The sequence below is a fragment of the Mastomys coucha genome, unplaced genomic scaffold (assembly GCF_008632895.1).
Source record: "Mastomys coucha isolate ucsf_1 unplaced genomic scaffold, UCSF_Mcou_1 pScaffold3, whole genome shotgun sequence".
NCBI classification, from domain to species: domain Eukaryota; kingdom Metazoa; phylum Chordata; class Mammalia; order Rodentia; family Muridae; genus Mastomys; species Mastomys coucha.
This window is the reverse complement of record NW_022196909.1, coordinates 276,927-292,972: the sequence shown is the minus strand read 5'-3', so window position 1 is coordinate 292,972 and position 16,046 is coordinate 276,927. Positions and strand designations below refer to the sequence as shown.

General features: G+C 41.3%; 1 long non-coding RNA gene across 1 annotated transcript; it reads right to left on the bottom strand.

Moving 5' to 3' along the window:
- Positions 1-2,800: 2,800 nt before the first annotated feature.
- Positions 2,801-8,780, bottom strand: LOC116075088. Its single transcript, XR_004112413.1, has 3 exons — positions 8,630-8,780; positions 3,271-3,356; positions 2,801-2,995 (listed from the first exon to the last, which is right to left on the bottom strand). It is a non-coding gene; the product is annotated as an uncharacterized LOC116075088 (long non-coding RNA).
- Between the last annotated feature and the right edge of the window lie 7,266 nt (positions 8,781-16,046).

Genomic DNA, 16,046 nt, shown 5'->3' with positions numbered 1-16,046 from the left:
GGGAGGAGTGAGGAAGTTACCAAGGAAACATAACAAAAAACAGTGGAAAATTTCACAGGGACCCAACTCATGCTTTAGCCAGGGTCAGGGTCGCGAGGAAAAACGTCCTGCATACTCGTTATTCTCAAGAATGTGGCTTTATCATTGTCATTATCATTTACTTTGTGATTGACCGCTCCCTAGAAACACCTAGATGTCTGCCTTTGTGGAGGGACTGGTTTCTGGAACTAACTGGCCTACACTCTTGGCTCGCTTCAGAGAGAATTTCCATGCCCTTTAAGAAAGCTGATTAAGATGGTGAATGAGGCAGCAGATCTCCTGCTGTCTGAGAATAACCACCCAGGGAGTCTGTCAAAACAGGAACTCATTTTATTGTATCAATCTTTTCTTTATAAAGGGCTGAGAGAGGAGGTGGAATTCTCTGCTGAGGTGAGATGATGTAGGGGGAGGGGAAAGTTGACGAAGGGTATAGGGTAACTGATGGAGCCAACAAAGTTACTCTATGTCAGCAGGAGCTAGGCAAAGGCTGGCAAAGGCAGGTGGTGCTGAGTACTGAGTCACTCCAGTACAGAAGCAACTGAGACAGTATACAAAACTCGAGCCAGGCTCGGGTTTGTCCTCAAGGCCCAAACCAGGGCCCAATAGGGCCCAACATCTCCTGCCATTTAATTAATTGGCAAAGAAAATAAACCATTCCTGCATCCCTAGAATTGAGCTTCATTTTTCTCTCTGAGGCCACATGCACACGCTGCCCAGCTATCACAAGAAGATGTCGCTCTGGGGGAAAGTGATTGTTTTCTTCTGCTTGTGCACCGTCAGAAGTCACCATTTTGACCACGTTTAATTTAATCAGTATTTTTTGTGAGTTCAGAAAGGAGCACGGTCTTATTCTCTAACATGGAATGTTGCTCAATGGGCATGACTGAATGCTTGCTTTTTGTGAGGTGGGAGCAAGGAATCATTATAATTATGTTTTAAAAGAAGCAAATAGGCTAGGGTCAGGCCCCTGAGGTCATGAAGGTCATAGCCCTGGGGACCTCATTACTGTGTACCTGTAGGAAGACTGAGCTCTTCCTGGCTGCTTGCCCTGAATCTGTTTTTGGGTAAACCCCATCTGTTTAAGGATCTGCTTGCTTCCTTAGAGTTCCAGTGTGATCCTTCAGGAGCTTACGATGGGTGGTTACTTGACTTCACTTATGCTGGTCTGCTGGGACTAAGTGCAGGGCTAGTCTAAATGAACACCTCCTGTAAACTTTAAAAATCACTAGTTACGAGTGTCGCTCTTGGACTTGCACTTCCCATTTTAGTGTGTTTATTGTGTACATATAATCAGACATCAATGCTTTAGGATCTGGGAAGAATTTTGTTATAGCTATATTTAATTATACTGTAAAATAAAACTCTGTTTTAAAAAGTTTAAATATATGGATATATATCTTATATATAATATATAATAATATGACATATATCTTGTAATATATTATATTTTATAATTCTATGTTTTACTTTATAATTATTTATTATATTTTTATAATTATGTATATGTATATTAACAGAAAACATGTCTCTTTTTTTGTTTGTTTGTTTTTTTGAGACAGGGTTTCTCCGTGTAGCCCTGGCTACCCTGGAACTCACTCTGTAGATCAGGCTGGCCTCGAACTCAGAAATCCACCTGCCTCTGCCTCCCAAGTGCTGGGATTAAAGGCGTGCACCACCACTGCCCAGCAGAAAAGATGTCTCTTGATCAGACTTGTGCTGACCCAGAGAGTCTACAGTGGAATGAGAGAATGCTATGCAAACCGCCATTAAACACTAGGATGGAGTTCATTTTAGCTAGTTATCTAAATGTAATAGTCATAATTTCTAAAAGTTGTGCTACAAATAAGCATTGTTTTAAAACTACTGTTATTATACTACTGAGAAATTTGTATGTTTTTCTGACATTTTAAATAAATAAATCAAAATAAGTATATAATTACACTGTATTCAAATGTCTGACTTATTTTAGATTAAGTTCATGTTCTTTCTTGCAAAAATACTAATCTTAGCATATCCTACTTTCAACCGTCGTATTAAGTAAGCAGTAATTTTTTTATTAAGTTAGTATAGGTTAGATCATCCTTCATGATCAAGGACACAAAGCATTACAACAGTGAGACTGAAGGCCCCAGATACTCTGTGCCTCACGGACAAGAACTGTGTAAGGCTGCAGTCAGTCTGTGACTGACGGACAAGAGCTGTGTAAGGCTGCAGTCAGTCTGTGCCTCACGGACAAGAGCTGTGTAAGGCCGCAGTCAGTCTGTGACTCACGGACAAGAGCTGTGCTTACATCCTTTTAAATGCAGCAACCATATGAACTGTAAGTACCCACGTCTCTATGCAGCATCCGTATGGACTGTCTCTATTCTGTGGGTGAAAACAGATAGTAATATTTGTTCAATGCCACAACTGATGAGTGCAGAGACATAAATGTAAAATCTGTACTTACTGGTAAGTGCAGAGTCTTAGATAAACTAAATGCTAATGATATGGAAAACTTGTGGTAAAAGAAAAGCTTCTAGATGTAGCAGACAAAATGATTTTATGTACTTATGAAAAATACTCCAGGAGATTTTTTTTTTTTAGTGGCTTTAAGGACATTGAGGATAAATCCAGTTTGTTCTGATTTATCCAGGCTTTTCATTTTTTTTTTTTTTTTTTTTTTTTTTTTTTTTGCATGTAATAATGCTCTTCGCAGGTTTGGGGAAGGTGGAAACAATATGAAATTTGGTAAAATTAAATACATTATAAATTTTGCAAGTAGGACACAAATTTCAGTTACTTTTATTCTTGATACAGAAAATGACAACAGTCAGAATGTGAGCCAGCTCTGCTTCTGCCCTGGGAGTGCTCAGAGCTTGTCCTGGAAGGGTGGCTTTGCAGGATCGTGGCCGGTTGAGTGCAATGGAGAAACAGCCTTCTCCAGGAGGTTTTCAGTGAGACAGCTCTCTTTATTCTGGGGTTAAAAAGGGGCTCTATAAACCTTGGGGAATAGGTACGGGGGTTCAGGCTAAGTGTACATTACTGGTTGATATGGAGGTGCTGGGAAGGCTTCATTTACACAGAGAAGAACTCCAGGTTCTTGCTGGATATGTCCTCGTAGGGAGAGAGGAAGTTAAAGCTGTAATTTGGCCACCAGGCTACATGTCTACCTCAACAGTGGGGGAGGGGTTGTGTGTCGCAAGGCTATGTGTCCATGCATGCAGACCCACAACAAGGAGAGAGCAATACTTATTCCTGCAGGTCTCAAGATGAGATTTTCGGACTTGGACACCTCTCCACTCTTGCTCCAGGCTCCCATCCTGTCCTCACTTGCCCTGCAAGAGAGAAACTTGTTAAATTCTTTGCTGTAAGTAGAGTTTTTTGTTTTCTCATCTCTCTTTTCTGTTATGATCAGTCCATGTTCTCTCTCTATCATTAGTTACTGTGCGTACTTCCTTCATTAACTTGAGCTCTATGTACACAAAGTTCATTACAGTTCACAGACTGAGCACCCACACTCAGAGAGGAAGGCAAAGCTACACGATTTGACCCACACCCAACCAGCTGCAGAATTCTTGTTACCTACTTTGTAAGATCCACATAGCTTATTCCATTAACAAAGTTGTACAATGATAGAGAGTGCTTTCCATTCTCTAGCAAAGCTCTGTACAGGCAACAACATGTTTATACAAATGAAGAAACCACCTGCAGGCTTGTCAGGATTCTCCAGATCCCGTTGTCAGGGGTCTCTGGAACTCCCAGGGCTTGTCCAGGAACTGCAAAGGTTTTCCATGGGCTCAAACACCTAACTGAGTATGCCTGTGCTCCTGTTCAATCTCTGCTTGCCTCGTGCACATGTATGAAAGGCCCTGCTCATCTGTATCCATTTGAGAAGCAGTCTCCTGTTCAGTAGATAGGTCAGTTTCTCTTCTAGTCTTTCTCAGGCTGGAGTAGTCCAGAGTGGCAGCTGCCCCACCCCAGGCCTGTTCATCTGCTCACCATATTCCAGTAGCCACGTGTCCTCAATTTTTCCTCCCTTGGAGCTGATGTGACCACTCTAGGCTTCCAAAACCTTACATAATGTTAGTTCTTAGAACATTTACAAGTTGTTAGGGGACATGTATCCACCCACATAAAAAAAGCCCTCCCCTTGGCCCTATCTAACTTTGTTTGTTTGTTTCTTTCTTTCTATGTCTTTCTGTCTATGTCTTCCTTCCTTTGTTCTTTTTTCTTCCTTCATTCCCTTTTCTTTCTTTCCTTCCTTCCATTTTTCCTTCCTTTCTTCCTTCCTTCCTTCCTTCCTTTCTTTCTTTCTTTCTTTCCTTCTTTGTTTGTCTCTCTTTCTATGTCTTTCTTCCTCTTCCTTTTTTTTTCTTTTCTTTCTTTTGTCTGTGTCTTTCTTTTCTATACCTTGTGGTTTTTTTTTTTTTCAGTTGGAGTGAAAAAAGTCTCCAGATGTCTTTCACAACTGATATTTGTGCTTGTGATGGAAAGTACAGTGGGAGAGAAATCTTTTCCTATGAAATTCAGCTATACAAAGCTATGAAATATTTTTCCATTATTATTTTACCAGAAGAATGGTCAACACTATGCTTAGGAGTATCAAGACTGTGTTATGTATGAATTAAAAAAAAAAAAAAAGAGGATCATCACAAGAGCTACTCACTGCTCTTAGATCCATCAGGTGAACAGGGCTGAACTCCCCAAAATAAACAGGAAGGAGACACACTGGCCAGTAGAATGGGCAGGACCCTTTGCAGAGGGAAACTGAGGGACAGGAAATGCCAAGCAACTGAGCTTTGATCAGCTACTGCTCGTGCTTTGCTGGGTCTAATACTGTTACTGAGCCATGGGACAATGGAAGAATTGCTATTCTACATAGGGCATGCTAGTAAAATATCCACAGTGTCATTAGTCAGCTAACAGAAGTACAGAAGCCATTGCTGTAGGTTGTGAGTTCCTTAACTGATGGTTTATGAAAGTGGGTTGTATTTCTATCTGAGACTGTGGCATATTGGTATTTTAAAACACACCAAGAAAAAAAATTTCCTCTATTTGAGGAAGGAATCACAGACTAGTCAAAGAGTTGAAGACCAATGAGAAACACATTCATAAAATGCCAGGGCAATTTTCAGAAGGTTTAGCTAGCTACCTGTTGCTTCTTTGAGTTTCTTGGCTGTGCAAACTATCAGCATTGTTACATTTTCCATTATATTTTTTATAATATTTTTTTCTATTCTCTTCTTTCTCTTGACTCCTCTGAAACTTCCAGGATGTATAAATCAGCACACATGAGGTCTGATGGTTCTCTCTGTTCTTCAACATAGGCAGTTCCTTCTGGTCTGTCACCTGAGTTCATCTGTCATTCCTTTATCTTGAATTTGTTATTGAGAACTTCTGGTGAGTTTTTCTATTTGTTTTAAAATTCAAAATGTGCACTTAGTTTTTTGTTCTGTTGTTGTTATTCTGTTATTTTTGTTTCTTTGTTTGTTTCTGGCATCTGTCCTCTTACTGAGGATTTCTATTGGTTGGATTTTGGTGTCACAGATTTGTAAAATATGTTTAACATGGTTATCTTGTGTTCTTTCAATAATATTATAAATAATATCCTTCATATATTTTATCATTGGAGCAAAAAGATTATTTCTCTTGAGTCCCTTCCTTGTCCAATATGGAACAAATAGGCTTATTTCTTTGTAAATATCTCAGTTATCTTATTAAATATTAAACAGAGACAGCTCAGTAGTAAAGTAGTACCTGATGCACAACCACGGAAGCTTGAGTTAAACCTTCAGCACATGAAGAGCCAGGCCTAGTGCTGAACACCTGTAGCCCTGGAACAGTGAATCAGTGCTCTGGCCATCCAGTCTAGCCAATCAGTCATGCCATGTTCAGCGAGAGACCCTTTCCACACACTGATTTCCCCATGAGTTCATGACTGAGTAATTGCACAAAGCTTGTGCTCAAACACTTAGAGACAGCAAGCATTCCGTCTGTGCTTTGATGGATCTCTGTGTCAGTCAAAGAGGTCACTTGAAGTCCAGGCTCTCCTCAGATATGTTTTAGACCTCCAGCACACAGCTGTAGGGTTGAAAATGAATGGATGTCTAGCTTTTGTCTTCTTGAGTGTCTTCTGACTGTGTTCTCTGCTCACCACCTCAGAGATGTTACTTCCATCCGAGATACTGTGGAACGAGAAGTCCATGTCTCTCACACTGTTAACAGGAGAGAATCTGCTGGCCCCAGCTTGTTCTGCCTCTCTCTACAAAACCTCTGTCCTTACTGAGGGGGGAGGAGGAAGAATATGTGAGTAGCTTTTGGACAGAATGTCATAGATTCTTATTGTTTTTTGTAAGTTTGGCAGCTTTTTCCAACCTAGACACTTCTAAGACTGGTGCTTGCCATTTATTTTTGGATTGATCCAGTTATTCTTGTCTGTTATGATCAGCTTTAAATATTCTATTTAAAGACAGTTCCTTGTCTTCTTTACTTAGCTCTAGGCTTACCTATTACTTCATACAGAGTGAATTGTACACTAAATATGTTTCATGATTTTATTCATCATATAAAGATTTGTGTGTGTGTGTGTGTGTGTGTATAGTGTAAATACATGCAAGCACTCATGTTAGTGTGTACAGTTGCCTATGTGTGGGAATGTGGAAGCCAGAGGTCAAGCTCAGCGATCTTTATCAGTCTTTCACTTTATTTTGGGGGACAGGGATGTTATTGAACCTGGGGCTCACCATATCAGCTAGACTGATTGGCCTGTGAGCCCCTAGCATCTGCCTGTCTCTACCCCATACTTCCCAGCACTGATGCTATAGGGACTGTGACTGGGTTTGGCTATCCCTGCTTGTCAACTTCACCATGTCTGGAGTGAACTACAATCCAGAGTTGGAAGGCTCACCTGTGGTCCTGATCTTGAGGCATGGTTGCTATGAAAAGGTTAGGCCCAGGCTAGGTAGTACATGGGTTACTTAGAAGGCAGTTTACCTATATGTCCATTAGCAAAACACCAGTAGATTTCTGCCCATGACTGATAGCCCTTTCTCTCCCTTGTATGTTTTCCTCCCTTGTTAAGCACTACTAAATATTTCAGAAAGCATGTTACCATTTTATGAGGTAAAAATCATGAAAGTTTTAATTAATTAGAAATTAACATAATGTAGCACAATGCCATTGTGATACATTTAGTAGCTAAAACACATTACAGTCAGCTACAAAAATAGCCCTTAAGAATTTAAATGCGGGCTGAAGTGGGGAGTAACGCGAACACTATATTGTAGAAATATATAGAGTTGTCTAAATGATGTTAAATTTAAATTTGTTTGTTTTTAAGACAGGGTCTCACTGTGTAGCTCTCTGTCTGTCCTAGAACTCTCACTATGTCCTGGAACCACAGAGATCCACCTGCCTCTGCCTCCTAAGTATTGGGATTAAAGACCTGCTACACTACAACCTGGTTTAGATTATTCTTAATAAGCCTAAAGTCCTTGCATAGCAGTTTAGACACTCAAGTTTTATGTGCATTTAGGAACTTGATTTTGTAACCACAATGCTTTTTCATCAGCTGTGAGTGGTGAGGACTTGTGAAATGTTAATCTCAATGCTGCTTGAAACTGGGAGTCATCATTGCATTGTATTACACTTTTCTAGGTTTCCTGCTCACACTGGCAGTCTATAGTTATAGAAACATTAAGTCCCATCATCAGATGTTTATCAATACATATAATCTCCTCATTATTCCAAGTTTCTATTGGCCTTTAAGGTTCATTTCAATCTCTATAGATCATGTTTAAAAAGATAAAATCTCCATGCTCAATACTCTCTCTCTCTCTGTGAGTCCCCCCCACACACCTCCTTTTTTCTTCCTTCCCCCTTTCTGTCTCTTTTCCCCTTTGTCTTAGGGTTTTATTGCTGTGAGGTAACAGCATGACCACAAAAACTCTTTTTTTTTTTTTGAAGATTTATTTATTAGTATATGTAAGCACTGTAGCTGTCTTCAGACACACCAGAAGAGGGTGTCAGATCCCATTATGGATGGTTGCTGGGATTTGAACTCAGGACCTTCAGAAGAACAGTCAGTGCTCTTACCTGCTGAGCCATCTCGCCAACCCCCATAACTCTTATAAAGAAAATGTGTTGGCTGGTTTTGTGTGTCAACTTGATACAAGCTAGAGTCAAATCGAAAGGGGCTCAGTTGAGGAAATGCCTTTATGAGATCTGGTTGTAAGACATTATTTCAATTAGTTATCAACAGGGGAGGGCCCAGCCCATTGTAGGTAGTGCTGTTCCTAGGCCGATGGTCTGAGGTTCTACAAGAAAGCAGGCTGAGCAAGCCATGTGAAGCAAGCCGGTAAACAGCATCGTTCCATGGCCTCTGCATCAGCTCCTGCCTCCAGGTTCCATCCCTGCTTGAGTTCCTGTCCTGACTTCCTCCCAGTGATGAGTTGTGATATGGACATGTAAGTCAGATAGGCTATGACCTTGAAGTATATAAGCCAAATAAACCCTTTCCTCCCCAAGTTGCTTTTTGGTCATGGTGATTTTGTTGCAGCAATAGAAATGTTAACTAAGATGGAAAGACATTTAATTGGAGCTGGCTTACAGTTTCAGAGGTGTAGTTCATTGTCTTCATGGCGGGAAGCATGGCAGCATCTAGGCAGACGTGGTGTGGGAGAAGGAACTGAGAGTTCTACATTATGCACTGACGGCAAGAAGTAAATGCCACATTGGGTGTGGCTCGATCATTTGAGCCCTCAAAGCCCACCCACAGTGACACAATTCTTCCAAGAAGGCCATACCTACTTCTATGAGGTCATACTTCCTAATAGTGTCACTATGGGCCTATGGGGGGGCCATTTTTATTCAAACCATCACAGCCTCTGTGACGTCCTGTCCACATCCCAATTCCCATCCTCTCTCCCTCTTTCTCTCTCTCCTCCCCTCCCCTCCTCTCTCATCCTTTTTCTCTCCCTTACATCTTCCTGAGACAAGGCTCTCACTATATACCCTAGGTTTCCTTTGAACCTGCAATTTCCTCTGCCTCAGTATTCTGAGTCCTGAGATTACAGTGGTATATATAACATTTCCTGATTCCTATAAAATCAGGAAATATAACATTTATGTAGTCAGGTCCCATAATGTGTGGGGCCTTACTAAATAATACTTCTATAGTCAGCTATGATCTAGCTACATGTAGTACAATTTGTCATATTTTAACTTGTCCTGCTACTAAGGGCCAGTTCATCTGCAATGAGCTCCTGAACACAGGTGTCACCCAAACCCAAGGCTGTCTGCTGTGATAAAAACTCTGCTTCAGAAGAATCTCTCAATGTGTTTCTCAATTTGTCTTGGTTATTGACCCCAATTTTCATACTCTGCATGAAGTTATCAAAGCTTAACCAGTGATTCAAAATTCACCTTTAATGATAAATAGGGCAGAGGGCAGTAGCCCTGAGCTTGGTAGTAAACATCAAGAAATTGAGAAATATATTTTTTTTAAGAACAAGAATTTTAGGATACTTTGAGAAGCTCTTTCAAAACCACCGTAACCTCAGATGTTTGCGCTAAAGCAGTAAAAGGGCCAAGAAGAAAATATTAGTCAGGCCTGGGACTCCAGTCACTCCAATAATATGTCTGGCAGAGAAATCATTACCCCGAGGGGAAGTCTGGATGAATGCTGGGCAGACAAAAATTAGCTTCACCAAACTGACTCAGCTTGCCAGCCCATATCACGAGTACACATCATTCACATCCCCTAACTTAGAATCCCCTCCCCAGTGTGCGTGCGTGTGTGTGTGTGTGTGTGTGTGTGTGTGTGTGTGTGTGAATATGAATTCTATACAGTATGAAATATGTTTGTCTGACAAGTCTATCAGGATTCAAAGTTAAACATAACAGGAAGGATGACTCTTAAGGTCCCCATAAGTGGTTGTTTCTCCACTACCTCATTCATTTGTGTTATCTAAATGCTAACATTAAATGTTTTACTAATGTATACTTCAAATACATCTGTATGTGTGTGTCCTTGTGCTTTGTATGTAAATATGTAGTTCTGTACATATGTGGAGGTCTTTGTATATAAATGATGATGGGAATTTTGTTTTCTCAAATGAACTGATGCTGACCTCTACTTGTGGTTCAGAAGGAACTTTATGTTCTGCTTTTTCTCTGGAGAAATGAGAAGACTACTAAGGGTGGAGTGTTAGGTAACTGTGGGTGGAAAATTCAGGGATATTTTCCTTTGTAGTCTTCCAAATAAATCTATTTGTGTCACGGAGAATTCCCTGGAATTAACATCTTCATGAGGATATACTTGACTTTCAGAAAATTTTATAAATGTCTCTCCTTAAGGTATTTAAATAAGCTTTATTTTAATTATAACAGCTACGATTGGGCATTTAGTCTGCTTGTCTTGTGCCTGGCATCTTACCTTCTGTCTCTCTCATCCACATAGTCCCAAAGATGGGTATTGATAGCTTCAGAAAGCTAAAACAAAAGAGGCTAAATACCTCTTGCCTAAAGTTATAATATGCTACACAAAGATTTGAGCATAGACCTAAGCAGCTCTCTGGTGGTTTGAATAAGAATGGCCCCATAGGCTCATATATTTGAATGCTTGGTTCCCAGTTGGTGGAACAGTTAGGAAAAGATCAGATGTAGCTTTGTTGGGGGAGATGTGTCACGGGTGGGGGGAGGGGGTGCTTTGAGGTTTCAAAAGCCCATGCCAGTTCCAATTAAGTTTCTCTCTCTGCCTAGTGGTTGCTCAGCTCTGAGCAACTGCTGCAGTGCCTCACCTGCCTTACTGCTACACTCTCTGCCATGATGGTCAACAATTCATCCTTTGAAACTCTAAGCTTGAATAAACTCTTTATTCTATAAATTGCCTTGGTCATGGTGGCTTAGCACAGCAATAGAAAAGTAACTCAGGCAGGCTCCCACCAATGGACACTTTTTGTTGTGACATGAAGGAACCTGGGTATATGAGGTTTGTTTTGTAACTGTTCTCTTTTGATAAGATCGTGTCTGTAGCAATTGAGGGCTTCCTGGGAACTTGAAGGGCTGGTGCAACATAATTTGGAAACTGTTGTTTTGTTGTATACGTATTCCAGGGAGTAGAATTGCTACGTGCAATTACACAGGTTTGCTACATATTTGCTTTCACTAGATTATACCAAAGTATATTTTCACCTACATTTTATGAGAATAGGTGCTTGCCCATACTCTCATAGAATGCCTACAGTTTTCTAACCTGAGAACTCCAGGAATTGTTTGAGTGTAGACTTGGGTCACCACTTGTTTACATATTCATTCCTGCTTAGGGGGCTCTTTTAGCCTTCTGATCCATTTAGGCTACAGATCCCTTCACTGCATTTGAGACTCATTTCCTCTGGAGTCATTTGGAGAGAACTCATTAAAACAACTCAATTCAGTTCACCTCTTTTCTTAGACACTTTTGCTATCCGTTGTTAAAAGTCTAGCTGATTATTATAATATGGAAAGGAGATTTTTAATACACATAATATACACATGCCTTCCATGTCCACAAAATATGTATCTGAGGCTCCTCACATTGATAATCCATAAGACTGAGTTGGCAGTTAAACTAAAAATGGTCTGTGTAAGAGTCAGCTATAGAGGGCAGCCGACCTACAATCAATCATTAAATAGGTTCAAAAATAGATGCATAACACCAGCTGCAGCTCCTCAAGTCACAAGATAGATGCATTCTGGTAAGGAGAAATTCAGTTTCTTCTGTGTTGGCTGTTACTCTTTAATAGATGTTAATCTGAGCTGAGTGATGGTGGCACATGCCTTTTATTCCAGCACTTAGGAAGCAGAGGAAGGCAGATCTCTGAGTTCGAGGCCAGCCTGGTCTACATACTGAGTTCCAGAACAGTCAGGCTACACAGAGAAACCCCCTCTCAAAAATAAATAAATAAATAAGGTTAACTTGAAGAAGTTTGTCTTCAGTGACTGGTATTCTATGACATCATAGTCACATCATCTACACATCATAGACACAGCACCAAAATTCCCACCACATAGGCAGAACTGTCTCCTGCTATTTGAGGAACCCTGAAAAGGAAAGGTTACCAACTGCAGAACTCACCCACATTCTCTCTTCCCTTCCTATCTCCACAGTGACCTGAACATCTGGTCATCTCAGTAAAGAGTTTGTTGTTTGTTTTGTTTTTGTTGTTTGTTTGTTTGTTCATTTGAGACAGGGTCTCTCTATATAGCTCTAGCTGTACAAGAACTCACTGTGTAGACCAGACTTTCTTCAAATTCACAGACGTTTGCCTGCCTTCTGAGTGCTGGAGTAGAAGGTTCTCCAACATCTCCAGGTCATGGGCAGGCTGGGCATCTATTTTCTTAGGGAGAGTTTTTTTTCTAGGACATAACTAATACACAAGAAATGAGGGCTCGAGATAGCATTTTAAAGTTTCTATAGTGGTTTTGATGATTAGCTAGTCTTTGGAACAATTATTCTAAGGATCAAAGACAAATATCACTCCTGTTTTCGTCCTGAGGAGTATATAAACTTGTCTAGCTCTGCACAATCCAATATGGCAGCCACTAGCCAGCATCCATTAGTGATGTGTGACTGTCAAACATCTGAATATACAGCTAGTTAAGTTTTCAAAAACATGTTGAAATAGCATTTTGGACATACTAGATTAACTGAGAGTATGGCAGAAAACGTAAAGGCGTCTGCTTTTGTTTGAAGTGCGTTAATATAGTGATAAAATAATTGCAAGTTACATGTGGGTGAAATGACTTAAGTCATCTGAGTTGATCATAGAGCAAGAATGTCCCTGAATTCTGTAGCTTTGGATCATTATCCTGACCCAGCTTCTCCTTCTGTGAAGCCCACAGTTAGCTGAAGTAACCACACAATCCCGGACATGAGAGACTCATTGATGAGTCTTAGCCCCTCTGCAGTCTATGCTCGCCAGATTCTGATTATACAGCGAGCTAGAGGTTTCAGATTCTTCACCAAACAGCCATATTCAAGAGCTGCAGCCGATGCCTCTCTTTTTGCCACCTCACATTAATTACTAGTTTTGACTCCACAAGGAATGACTTTCCAAAGCAAGATTCAAAAATGATTCTACTTAATTGAACAGTATGAACTTAGGAAGTTCACTAATTCCCTCCTGTTTACTGCCACACTGTTTGCTCTGGCAACCAAAGAGCAATGTTCCTTCTCCTCTTTCTCCTTCATTCTTCAAAAAAATCAAAAACTCCCACTCCCTGGGTTCAGCAGCCGAAAAAAACAAGTCACCATTTTATTTATTTATTTATTTATTTATTTATTTATTTATTTATTTTTCTTAAAGTCTTGCTTGGGCTGGTGAGATGGCTCAGTAGGTAAGAGCACCAACTGCTCTTCTGAAGGTCCTGAGTTCAAATCCCAGCAACCACATGGTGGTTCACAACCATCTGTAATGAGATCTGATGCCCTCTTCTGGTACATCTGAAAACAGCTACAGTGTACTGATTTATAATGATAAATAAGTCTTTGGGCCTGAGAGATCGAGTGGGGCCAACCAAAATGAGCAGACTGGAGCAAGCGCAGTTGACTGGAGCGAGCAGAGGTCCTAAAGTCAATTCACACCAACCAGATGAAGGCTCACAACTATCTTTACAGCTACAGTGTATTCTCATATACATAAAATAAATAAATAAATCTTTAAAAAAAAAGTCTTGCTTATTTCAGAACCATTTTTAAGCCAAAAATATGATAACTTCTCCATCACTTAATAAAACAGTTGAGTATTTTTGTTTGCTTAGTGTGTGTGTGTGTGTGTGTGTGTGTGTGTGTGTGTGTGTGTATGGAAGCCAGAGGTCAACCTTGAATCTATGTTTTTTATTTTTTGGTTTTTTTTTTTAAATGGAGTCTCTTAACCACCCTGGAACTCACCAAGTAGGTTGAACTGGACAATTTCACTGACGCAGACATGGGTGAAAGGATGTTCTGCTGAAGCAAACACACGAAAGGACACATGATGAAGGGTTCTTTGCTAATGACATGCATATATTGGTTCGTATTGTGTAGTTGAGCTGCATTCTTGGGGACTCTATAGAGAGAAACACAGCAAAAACCATCTAGTGGTGTGACTTCTTGCTACTTCCATGGACTTGGGCAGATGGGCAGAGTGATGCCAGCTGATGCAGACTCATGTGGAGTTTGCTAAGACAGACCCACGTGGTGAGGCGAGACCTGTAGAGGAGACATGATGTTTGGAGGACTGTGAGAGAGGCTTGCTGGTAGAGCTGGTTCTGCAATGCTTCCGGGTCTCTCCTCTAATCTGCTTCCTTGAGAGAGGCACAGCAGGGAACTTCCCTTGGCATCCTTGCTGGTCTGAATTCCCTCTGGCTGACTCATGCTGATTTAGCTGAGGCCTGGCTGTCTCTGCTAGGTCTTGTCACCACTGCTAGCTGCTAGTTTGCTATCCCCATTCTACTGAACTGGACTTCTGGTATGTTTGTGGAGTATTTATAAGTAGATCAAGCTGCCACTGCCTACCTGTAAACTGAACTGCTCCAAACGACTATTTCTAAACGGGTCCACTTACTTCCCCCATATTATAATAACCTTTCTTTCCCATGACCTCTGATGAGAGGTGAACTAGAAGGGAGGTTAAAGCATTTAAGAATCATAATTAAAAGTAGGCTTTGAAAAATCGAAGCTTACATATACCCTTAATTCCAATACTGAGAAGACAGACAAAAAGGACCTTGCTTGGGTCTTGATGACCAGCTAGTCGAACCAATCTGTGTGCTCCAGGTTCATAAAGAGACTCTTCTAAAAGAAAAGTAAGGTGGCCAATGATTGACAATCATACCTGATATCAACCCTTGTCCTACACACATACACGCACACATACACGCATACACACATACACATACAGAGGGAGAGTTACAACTGTTGATATGTGAGGAAGTTTTCTTAAGCTAAAACATTAGGCCCTAGTCATTCTCAGTAGCATTCAGTGACAGAACCGTTCCTGTTGTTGCAGGTTGGATGTGGTTTGACCTTATCCCAAAAGTTCCCTTGCTGAGCATTTGGTCCTTAGACCACCCATGCTGAAGCTGTGGACTTTTTAAATAAGTGGGACTTGATGGAACACATATATCACGCGTGGGGAGGATGCACCTTAATAAATGGACTGATGCTAGTCTCACCAAGCAGACTGAATCTTGCAGAAGTTAGTTCCGGGGCTCTGGAGACCGGCCTGGCCCTGGACTCCTCCAGCCCCCTGCTTCCAAGTGAGATCTTTAAGCTGCTGCTGGTAGAGTTTGCCCAGCATCGCTGCCTTGATGCACACATCCCTCTCCTCTGTCACCTGTGCCCACGGGAAGTGGCTTCCGATGAGCTCTTGCTTCTACTGAGGACACATCTCCCAGATGATATGGGAGACACCCCTTTCCCTGGGCCTGGGGCCGAGCCCCCTCTCACAGTGGGTCTCCTCAAAGCCCTGCTAGAACAGACTGGAGCTCAGGGAAGACCCCCTGGCCCAGTTCAAAGCACCTATGAGGACGTCCTATGGGATCCAGGCACTCCACCCCTTACCCCACCTCGTGGACCTACTACTTCTCTCCAGGGATCACACCACCTAGGACAGGAAGCCTGGGTACCATTTGGACTGGGGCTCAGTGCAGCTGACCTGGGAGTTCATTTGTAGAGCACAAAGATGCAAAGGGTCCCTAGGGTTGAAAAGCACAAAGGTGGGACTTGTGTGTGCAATAGTGTCTGTTGTGGAACAATTTCTTTTTAAAGATTTACTTTTATTTATTTTATGTGTATGAATACACTGTAGCTGTACAGATGACCGTGAGCCATCATGTGTATGGCTGCTGGGAATTGAACTCAGGACCTCTGCCGCCCCCGCCTGCTCTGGCCCCACTCGTTCCAGTGTAATTCTCTGTAGCTGTCTTCAGACGCATCAGAAGAAGGCATCAGATCTCATTACAGGTGGTTGTGAGCCACCATGTGGTTGCTGGGATCCGAACTC